The sequence below is a fragment of the Nelumbo nucifera genome, chromosome 1 (assembly GCF_055504915.1).
Source record: "Nelumbo nucifera cultivar China Antique chromosome 1, China Antique-T2T, whole genome shotgun sequence".
Taxonomy (NCBI): domain Eukaryota; kingdom Viridiplantae; phylum Streptophyta; class Magnoliopsida; order Proteales; family Nelumbonaceae; genus Nelumbo; species Nelumbo nucifera.
Genome location: NC_142649.1, coordinates 12338740 through 12350349, shown reverse-complemented (window position 1 = coordinate 12350349; position 11610 = coordinate 12338740). Strand labels below are relative to the sequence as shown.

Here is an 11610-nt window from a genome sequence, read left to right as displayed (position 1 = left end):
CAACACATTGTTCCTCTAAGAAAGGGACATGTTATCAGTAGGGGTGTCAATTGGATTGGAGTTGGTCCAATCCGATTTAGTCCAATATGAGTCTATTATAAATGGGTCAGGTCCAATTTAATCCAATGAATGTTTTGGACCAATTTGGATTGGTCCAATTTAATGTCTACACTATCCAATTTGTTTAATAGATAGGGGTGTCCATGAAAAATCAAAAAACCAAAAAACCGAACCGTAAAATGCGGTTAATCGAATCAGTCAGTCCAGTTTTGGTTCGAAATTTTTGAAAAACCGAAGGATTGGTTCGGTTTTCAGTTAACCTATAAAAAATCCGATGGTTAACCAAACCAACCAGTATATATTTATATGCATATTTTATAAATATTTTTAACATGTCACATATTTTCTATGTATTTTATATAAATATATATTTATATTATATTTATAATGATCTATTTACAAATATATTATATATTTTTAAAATATTTATAATATGTTATATATCATTTATTATTTATAATATAATATTATACATATATTTATATAATATATAATATAAAAAACCAAAAAACCGAAGACTCAAACTGGTCAAAAACCAAAACCGACAGACTGGTTAACCGGTGGTATTGGTTTGGCGAAACAAAAAAACCGGTACCACCGGTTTGGTTTACAAAAAAGGGCCATGGTTTAGTTAACCAAACCATAGATACCCCTAAATTGGCTTCAACCCAAACCCGATCCATTGACACATATATTCTTATCTTATATCAATGGACCAAATATTGACTTAATCTAACCCAATCCAATATAAATTTGTTACGAACAGACCAGGTCCAATCCAATCTAGTAAATATTTTGGATCGGATTGGTCCAATCCAATATGTCTTGTTGGTTCATGCATTCAATCCGTCCAAATTGATTTAGGACTGGATGGGATCCAATCCAAAACCGGTCCATTGACACCCCTGTAGTCACATAAACACAGGTACCTTAAGGGGCCCGTTCGAGAGGGCTGAGCTTAAGATTCAGCTAAACTGGTTCAGCTGCTTAAAAAAACACTCCAGATAAGCTTTTAAAAGAGCCTGAAGCAGACAGTTAGCCCTTCAAATAACTAATTGACGGCAGATTTGGGCTCTTCAAAATTTTCATCGAACATAACCTATAGACTATCTTTGTGATGCCAAATAATGCACCTTGGAAAGCCAGAAGCCACTGCACATCAGCCCTCGCAAACAGGCATTAATTTATTAAAGAAGCCTGGCTCCAAGGGCAATTAACCTCACACAATGTGTACCCCAAGTGGCAAAACAAGCTCATTCCACACAAATCACAGAAAAACATAAGCATTCCCATTAAAGTACTCCATTATATTAATTTATCCCATAGGAATGCTAGAGTAGTTTATATCTTAAACTCATAACTATAGTGTTTCTTAATAATTGATAGAAGAGATTAAACTTGAGAACTACTCATTATTGTAATCTGTATAGTAGGTGGTAGCTGGTAGTAACCAAATATAAGTGAAGTTGCATCTGTGCTAAAGAAGTATTACTTCCACCGCTTCATGAACTTGTACTTTCCATACACTCCGTTGTTCCATGGCTTGCCATATTTCCCATGCTTATGAAACTTGCCATGGTGCTTGTAGAGGCCGCTCTCATACTGGTGGCCATGCACTAGATGATGAGCACCATGTGCCAAGTGATGAGCTCCATAAGCTGCAGCAGCACCTCCGGCTAGCATTGCCCCCATGCCCATGCCATGTCCACTCCCTATATATAAAATGAGGCCGGGTCTCAATTTCTCATGTTTTAGGAACAACAAAACCAAAAAGGGCATGAAGTTGAGGAAAGAGTCTTTTAATCATAGTTTTCAAAACTAGACCGGAAAAATCGGGAATTGATCAGTTTTTCTTCAAAATCAGATTTTTGCCAAAAACCGTTGATTTGATCAGTAAATCGCTGACTTAAACAATTCAACCATTCAAACTGTTCAGTGGCTTTTACCGTTTTTTATTTTTTATATTTTAAATTTTTTATTTTTTTATCAGAATGATTTGACCGTTTGGTTCGAATGATCGAACTGTTCTACCCGGGAATCAGACCACTGACTTGTTTGTTGTCCGGGTCAACTTTAAAAACCTTGCTTTTGATCAATTGTGTGAGTCAAAACTCTGGACTGTTTAAATTAAACATGAATCATCAATAAAACGGGCACAAGCAAGCTTTTCATTTGTCTTGAGTTTAGTTCGTCCTGTCATAGGAGTCAGATTGTTGCTTCTAGAGGCTAATTGTGTGCATCTAATAGAATCAGCACATGGAGTTGATTGGATATGATCCAACTACTCCAAAGTATAAGCCAGTCCTTTCTCAATAGACTTGGGGTGTTTTTGGTTTGTGGTTCATTTCAGGGGTGTTCTCCATTGTGAATTATTTTTCTTGTTGCGACTTCTAAAAACAAGAATAAAACTAAACGATCATGTAGCTAGTGATATAATTGGGACAAGGCTTAGATGATGATGAAAATGATGTTTTCAAATGGAATAACATTCCAAGCTATATCCACAAATATCATCATCACTTCCAAAGAAATCATAACTAAGGGACGTCATGCAATGTTTGCAAATAGGGCTGTCAATGGACCAAATATTGGTCAAAGCTGCCCCGGTCGGTCCAATATGAGTCCATTATAGATGGACCAGGTTCAATTCAATGTCTGGGACCGTTCAAACTGGTTTTAATTTATATTGAGTCCAATCCAAAGCTAGTTCATTGACACGCATACTCTAATTATCTTCTGTCAATGGACCAGATATTGGCTCAACTTGACCCGGCCCAATACAAATCCATTACAGATGGATCAGTTCCAATCCAATCCAATAAATACTTTGAATCATTAAGTTTGGACTGGTCCAATTCAATATGTTTAATTAATCCATGTGTCCATTCCATTCAAATTGATTTTGGTTCAGATAGGGTCTGACTCTGACCCAAACCCAATCAGTTGACAATGACAGTATGACACCCTTATCTGCAAAATATAAACCATGATAGAACTCTCCTTTCACAACAAATTTCAAAGTACAGAACCGTTTGCAACCATACCTGTATAATATGGGAAAGCTGAAGAAGGATAACCAGTTGGAAAGAATGGACCTTGTGAAGCAGAATATCCTGCTGGTGGGTAGCCTTGAGGAGGATAACAATGGGCCGAAGGATATCCTTGGGATGGATAGCCTTGTGGAGGGTAGCCTACTGGGGGGCATGCCCATGGTGACGATGAATAGTGTTCACCACTAACACCATAACTGTAGTGTGAAAAAAGCCCTTTGTCTTGAATCTCGACATTATTCTTCTCCTTATTTCCACCATCCATTTTTCTGATGCTATATATATGAACTGACTGCAAAATGAAGTGTTAGGCAATCCATGATAAATAAATTTAACTTTGATCTAAGCAAGTTGTGAATATTGGTACTTTTAGGTCTAACCCGAATCTGGTCCATTGACACCCCGTCTACTCTTATCTTCTGTCAATGGACCGGATATTAGTCCAATTCAACCCAATCCAATATATAAATCCATTACAGATTGAACCAGATCCACTTCAATCCAAAAATACTTTGGACTATTAAGTCCGGACTGGTCTAATTCAATATGTTCGTCCATCCAGACCATTCAATTCATTAATACTCCCACAAGTGTGTAACTTGGTAAGTGATTAGAAATATTGTAACCCTTTTTTTTTTATCGTTTCCTAGATAATTTCTAAGAAGTAATAATGGAGTGGGAGAGAAAGTAAGATGTTTGGTAAAATCTTTTATTCCATTTCTATCCGGGGTTGCACAAGAAATAATTTGTGGGAATTTTAATATAAAACATATTATGTAATAATATGATATAATTATTATACTATATATCAAATGATACGAATTAAAAATATAATACATGTAAAATTTTATATGAATAAAAATAGGGGTGTCAATGGACCGGTTTTGGGTTGGACTCCGTCCAAATCAAAATCTTTTTGAATGGATTGGACGGACTGGACAGACCAATATGACATATTGGATTGGACCCGGTCCGTCCATAATGAATTTATATCGGATTGAGCCAATATATGTTCCATTGATAGAAGATTAGAACATAGGTGTCAATGGACCAGGTTTGAGTTGAAACCAATCTAAATTAACAGGAATTTGAACAGATTGAACAGTCTTTGGACCGGTCCAAAATATTCATTGGACTGGATAGGACCAGATCCATTTATAATGGACTCACATTGGACTGGACCGGATTGGACCAAATCCAGTCCAATTAACACCCCTAAATAAAAGATATTCTTAAACATGACATAACAAATTAATATGAAATATTATTTATTCTACAAGAACAACACAATATATAATATTTTTAGCATATAAAAATATTTCTTATTTCTTATTCATTCATATTTTTTTTTTCAGCAAAGAGCTTCAATTTTTTTCTGAGGAATAAGTGTGACCAATCACAACTCCTATACCTTGTAACAAAAGAAATTTCATTCAAACAAAGGAGTGTAAAACCAAATGGATCACTGGTGTGTTTGTTTTGTAGGCTTGTAGTAGATCAGGAGTGCCAAAATTAACAAAATAACCAAATGAACCAGAATACATATTCATCAAGCTTTCTCCTTCTAGCCATGCATCCAGCACAAGAAACAAATAACAGCAAGTGAACAATCGTGAAAGAAAATCAAATAGAAAGAGAACAAACAAATCAATATAATCACGTAAGCTTTGATGAAGGGAAGCAGCAGAAACAGAAAGAGAGTGCTAACCGAATTCTACTGAAAGCCTCCTGCGATCGAGACGGAGAAGGAGAGTGAGATATTACGCCTTCTTGGACTCTTCCTACAAACTCTTGATAAATCCGTCTACATTCGTACTACTCTGAGAATCAATCGGAATGAAGGCTGATACGACAGCTTAACTCCGACGCAATTGGTTGATTAGATTCTGTTTCAGTTGGCCGTCCAAAAATGGTTCATTTTTTCGTCGCTTGATGTATTCTTTGGCCGAATTTGTCCGCATACATTTTTTTTTTTTTGACTGAATTTCTGCATGTGCCTTATAATGTATACTAGTTTTTAGTATTAAAATTCTTTATAATTGAAGTTTATTTTATTTATATTATATTTTTTATTTTTATTTTAACATTTACATTTATGCTAATTTTATACAAATTATTGATATTTTAATTTTAATTGAATAGGATATACAGATATGTAAATGTATATCAATTTAAATGTATGTTTTATATATCTAAAAGATGGGTTTGTCTATGATACCGAAAAAATGATAAACAATCAACCGGTATCTAAATGTCTTTCCATCAGCATATAGTTTTTCCCTTCGCAGATATTGAGTTGATTGGATATCTGGTTTGGATGTATTATGTATTCAAATTCGATGCAATCTGCATTAAGGGATTTGTCCAATTCCTTTGAAATACGACTTTGACCAACCTGTTAAAGTATAGGTAAATTTCTGAAACCTTCCCTAAAGTTTGGTAACTGCAATCATCTCTGCTGAACCTTCACACTGTTGCATGTAGACCCCCTCTCTTAGAATCCTCTAACAAAATGCACGAAAATGTTCAAAATACCCATGCAATTATTATTGAGGTTGTTTTCTACAAAAAAAACAATGCAAACTTTATAAACAAAAATATAGGGATTTTGAAGTTGCAGCTTTCCTGTTGAGTGATTGATATAAAGATAAAACTTAGAAAATAAAATCAACTTTAGAAAAGAGATTGGAAGTGATTCTGTGCAATCCAGACACTCCTAACTGGCTGCTAACTGGCTCCTACCTTGCAACGGACGACACTTGAGAGTGTAGGCCACGCTAAGAGTGTAGGTCAGGGGGAATACTCCGATGCTTAAGTTAGAATGCTGGGGAAAATAGTAAAGAGTGTAAAGAGGCTAAGAGTGTAGGTCGCGCTAGATCACTGAGTGTTCAAGATTAGCTCGAGAGCAAGTAAGATGATTCAAGATCCAAAAATCAGATTAGATCCCCTCCCCTTTGACTAAGGGCCTCTTATATAGACGTTCTTGTCAAATCGGGTGTAACCGCCAGTGGGCTTCTGTCGCAGCTGTTATTTGCCAGGGCTGCGCAAGTAACCGTTGTAGGGTACTTACCCAATCGGGTGAGTGACACATCTTGGGAAGACAGACACACCACCATCTGTCGAGAGACGTGGGTGCAGTCTGTTGAATGGGCAAGGACTGTGTCGTCAGTCTGGAGACGTGGCGCAGTTTGACGAGTACGGTCTTGTCAGATAGAAGCTTCCTGAGAGCGTCGTGTTGCTTAGTCGCGAGCTACCTTGTCGCGTAGCGAGCTATCCTGTCGCGAGCTATTTCATAGTGAGCTCCGAGGGGTACTTCAAGGTGACCCTTCTCAAGATTGTCTTCGGGGCAGTCTTTCTGCCTAAGTGTTGGAGCGAGCTAGTTACCCTACCTCGCAAGCTAAGATAGTCTTGGAGTATTCCCTTTCAGTAGCTCGGGGGACCTTGAGCTCGCGTTGTAGCGAGCTCCCCTATAGCGAGCTATGACGTAGTGAGCTGTCCTGCGGGCTCGTTACTTAGTTGCAGTCAGACTGTGGTGCTGAGCTGTTGCTCGTGTTGAGTCAGGTCCACGTGTCATCGTCTCAAGGGGTCGGGTCAAATCACCCTCCATCAATTGCCCCCCACTCCTCGGGCTAAGAGTGCTACCTTAGTGTGAGGAGTTCATGAAGTGTGACGGCTGGATTTGACCGAAGTTCAAACTTGATTGACTGCTTGCATTTAATGTGTGCGCCGGAACCAGGGATTTCTGACTTTTCGAATGTCGAGAAATGCACCGAAGCGACTCTTAACTCTTGATGTCGTGCAACCGTCATTACCTTAATCATGGGAGACATGTAGCCAGTCACATTTCAGTTTCAGAAGACGTGCGTTCAGCTTGACTGTGAACCGTCAGATCTGTCTCAATCTGGGCCGTTGGTCTGGGGGCATAGTGGCTATAAATAGGAGGGCCCCCTAGGCCTCATTTTCTTTCATGCTAACTTGCTTTATCTTCGGATTCTGAGGTCGCGCATCCATCTATTCTGCCCGAGCTCTTCTCCTGTTCACATCGTTTCATCTTTTCCGGTGAGTCTAATCATTCTGTCAATCATGTCTGAGTATCCGTACCATGTTTATCCCTGGGATGGTAACCAAGACGACGCCCCCTCGAGCTTAGGGAGAGCTTGGGGCAGGCTTCGGAGGCTCGAGAGGCCTCCGGCGAGGTGGCTTCTACTTCTCGGGGCAGAGAGCTCGACACCTTCGGTCCCTCCTCTGTGATGATGGAGAGACTTAGATCTCTAGTTCACTATTTTAACCTTCCCGGGGACCACATGTACAGTCTCCCCTCCGGTAACTTTCCCTGGGAGCATGGTCCCAATGACATAGTGATTTTCCAGGAATAGCTCGAGGCCGGCCTACATCTTCCAAAGCACCCTCTAATAGTGGAGGTGTTGAATCATTTGAATGTCACCATTGACCAGCTCCATCCCAATGCCATCCGGAATGTAGTTGGGACTATTTCTCTGTGCTATGAGTATTGTCTTCCCCTTGATCTTGATATCTTTTCTTCCATTCTCTGCATCAAGAATGCTACTCCCGGAGTGCCTCCGAAAAGGCGTTCCTACTACTTTTCTCCCGGCCGCGGCTTCAAGCTCTTGCATGAGCTACCGAACAAGATTCCGGACTGGAAGCGAGACTATTTTGTGGTCCGTAACCCTGAGGGGTGGCCCTTCCCAACTTCTTGGAGGGCTGCCATCCAGGATTCTGGGGTTGAGTTGGACCCTGAAACTCGGAAAACGCTGCTGTCCTGGGCAGCAGTAGGCCTTCTTTGTTTTGACTACTTGACCGAGGAAAAGCTCACGCAGGCTAGCCTGAGTTCGGGTAGGTTGCCTTTTAGGTCCCGAAGTGCCTTGTAAAAATACACACACACACATATATTTTACTGGACTAATACCTTGTGGTTTTTTGGTAGCCATCATGTCTGATGTTGACACGCGCCGCCTTCTTTCCAGCAACCAGAAGCTTAAGGCGAAGAGGTCACGTCCTGACCGAGCTTCCACTTCTAAGGGCACTGAGTTCGAGTCTACTGAGCCAGACTTTGTTTCTCCACCGCCTAAGATTCCACCGGTCCCATTTGAAGGAGTTGCTGGAGAAGGTGGCCTCGAGGAGGGCAAGCTCCCGAGGCAAGGGCTGTTAACTCCTGGGTCTTCCCGCCCATTCCTCTACTCGTAGTTCCTGGTGGGGAACTGGGAGGGTGTCAATGATTACCTCGTGGCTGGGCAGAAGAGCCGAAGGGCGATCTGCCACGAGGAGGTTGCTAGGTGGGGGGAGATGGAGCCCAAGGCGCTCGCCGCTTCTCATTGTATAGTGGTAAGTGGTCTTTTCTCTTTCTTCTCGTTCTTTCCTTTCTTTTCATGTTTTCTGACCTTAGTCTCTTGTTGGCAGGTGAACTCCGCCATCGACGCCATGGCCCTCCAGACCAACATCCACTCTGGCGATGCTCGCAATTAGAGGGCCAATGTCCAGAAGCTCCAGGGCGAGCTCGACCAGGCCCGAGGTGAGATCCTTCAAGCTCGCAAGGGGAGCGAGGCCTAGGAGCTGCTCGCCCATGACCAGGAGGCACAGATTGTCAGGCTTTCTGAGGAGAGCATGCACTACAGGGAGGAGTCCTCGAGGGTGGCAGCGGAGGGGGAGCTCCTTCGCCAGCAGGTTTGAGAATTAAAGTCTACACTTCTGGATCGAACTCGGAACTTCGACACCATGGTGGAGGCCGAGCGGGCTAAGGCGGTCTAGGACATCAAGGACCCCCTGGAGTATCACGACCTCCAAGTGGAGTATGGCTCGAGCTCGTACCGCTCTGGATTCAAGCTATGCCGCTAGCTGGTCCAAAAGAAGTTCTCTGGGCTCAACCTTGACGGCATCACAATGAAAGGCCTGGCTCCCGAGACGGCAGACCAGGCGGAGGAGGAGGAGCCTGACTCCCTGGAGGACGAGGACGAGGACGAGGTGGAGGAGGTGGACCCTTGAGGCTGGCGGATCTTCTGTTTTTCTATTCTTCTTATTGGCTTCTAGTGGTTCCTGGGTGCCAGAACCCGGTTTTCAAAAATCTTCTTATTGGAAAGTTGTGCCCTTTTTTACTTCTTGTTGAACTTTCCCGAGCTTTTTAGCACGGTTTTTATTTATGAAATAGTAATAAAATTTTTCCTTTTCTTGCTAAGTATGGTGTGCTCTTTTATTTTTTGCAATGCGATCTCATCACTCAAGCTATTAGAGCTACATACCCGAAATAGGATTTTTCGATAATTATTACCCCGAGCTATCCCTTAGTGTTTTGAGGCATTTTTATAGTATACCGTGTAGTTAGCGTGTATGCCCGAACTATATGTTTGCAGGTTGTTCCTTATTTGATTCAACCGATGTACTGAGACGGGCTATGCTTCGTAGGCTTTAAACCCGAGCTGCTTACGTCTCTAGTATTTCATAATTCGCCTTTACCAATGAAGCGGCTAAGTCTTTCACGGTGCCGAGGTCTTAGTTAGGTCGGTGTTTTAGCCCTTAGGCTGAGGGGGTGACTTATAGTTTGCCCTTGGAGTTTGCCCATTCCATGGAAGCGACTGGGTCTTATTGCGCCGAGGTCGTATTAGCTCGACATTTTGGCCCTTAGGCTCTGAGAGTGACACATGGTCTACTCAGTAGTTTGCCCATGCCACAGAGGCAACTGGGTCTTATTGCGTCGAGGTCATGTTAGCTCGGCATTTTGGCCCTTGGGCTCTGAGAGTGACTCGTGGTCTACTCAATAGTTACAAGTAATACTGCCTTAAGTTGACAATATTCCATGCCCGAGGTACTTGTTTCCCTTCAAGGGTTTCGAGCTCATACGTTCCTTCCCTGAGCACCCATTTCACTCCGTAGGGTCCTTCCCAATTCGGTCCGACCTTGCCAATGCCAGACTCAGGTGCCATAACTTTAGGAAGGACCAGGTCGTCGACGCAGAGATTCCGCTTCTTGATCCTGGCGTTATAGTACCAAATTACTCTTTGCTGGTAAGATGCGGTCCTAATATATGCGAGGTCCCTTACTTCGTCGAGTAGGTCGAGGTTGGTACGTAGCTCGTCTTCATTTCCCTTATCGTCATATGCTTCTAGTCGTAGCGAGGGAACCTCAATCTCAGCTGGGATGACTGCTTCGGTGCCGTAGGTGAGGTTGAAGGGAGTCTCTCCTGTGGCGGTCTTCTCTGTGGTTCGGTAGGCACATAGGACACTGGGTAGCTCGTCCGCCCATAGTCCTTTAGCTCAATCTAACCATGCCTTCAGTCTGCGGAGGATAGCTCTGTTCGTGACTTCTGCTTAACCGTTTGCTTGAGGGTGTGCGACTAAAGTGAAGTACTGTCGGATCCCCATGTCTTGGCACCAGTTCTGGAATTTAATGTCCTCGAACTGCTTACCGTTATCAGAAATCAATACCCGAGGTAACCCAAAGCGGCACACTATGTTCTTCCAAAATAAGTTATGGACGTTTTTGGCTGTGATCGTTATGAGAGGTTCAGCTTCTACCCACTTGGTGAAATAGTCCTACTACCACTAGGAACTTCCTCTAGTCTGTCATTGGGGGAAACGATCCGAGTATATCGATCCCCCATTGTGCAAAAGGCCACGGGCTGGTGGTGGATATTGACAAGCTTCTGGCACTTGTCACACTTTCTAACAAGCACAATAGCGTCTGCTTTCATTGTTAGTCAGTAGTACCCATGTTGTAGTGCTTTTTGGGTGAGGGCCCTGACCCATAGGAGTCCGCCGCACAGGCCCTCATGAGTGTCGCGGAGTACGAGCTCGGCTTCTGAAAGTCGCAAGTAGTGTAGGTAGGGGAGCGTGTAGGATCTTCGGTACAGTCGTTCATCTATCATGACGTATTTGGCCGCCTGATGCTCTACCCTTCTGGCGGCATTGCGATCTGCAGGGAGGGTGCCGTGTAGCAGGAAGCTCGCGAGTGGGTCAATCCAGTTTGGCTCTGCTTAAACGATAGGAACACCTCCTCTGCCCCCCCCCCCCCCCCCCCCCCCCCGAGAATGCAAGGCTGAGGCAGGTTCTCTATGTACACGGTTCTCATGGTGTTATCACTAGTACTGGCTAATCGGGACAGAGTGTCGGCCTCAGCGTTCTCCGACCTCGGGACTTGCCTGATATAGTGTGACTGGAAGTCGAGCAGAGCCTCTCTTACCTTGTCTAAGTAGGCAATCATAGTCGGTTCGCGAGCTTCGTATTCGCCTATGACCTGATTGACCACGAGTTGGGAATCGCTACAGATGACGATATGCTTGGCTTTCACTTCTTTGGCTAGAGCTTGCCTGACTATCAACGCTTCGTACTCCGCTTCATTGTTGGATGCCGCGAACTCGAAGCGTAGTGCGTACTCCAGTTTTGTGCCACTAGGGCCGTGCAAAATTCCGGCTCCGCTGCCCTACTGGTTCTAGGAGCCATCTACGTGAAGGATCCAAGGCTCCTCATCCCAGTTCGCGCTTGGCCTAACT

At 43.1% G+C, this 11610-nt stretch overlaps 1 long non-coding RNA gene across 1 annotated transcript; it reads right to left on the bottom strand.

Annotated features, from left to right (window-relative positions):
• Window positions 1-1327: 1327 nt before the first annotated feature.
• LOC104610294 (uncharacterized) lies at window positions 1328-4973 on the bottom strand. The gene is made up of 3 exons (XR_016076495.1): window positions 4819-4973; window positions 3105-3402; window positions 1328-1772 (listed from the first exon to the last, which is right to left on the bottom strand). It is a non-coding gene; the product is annotated as an uncharacterized LOC104610294 (long non-coding RNA).
• Between the last annotated feature and the right edge of the window lie 6637 nt (window positions 4974-11610).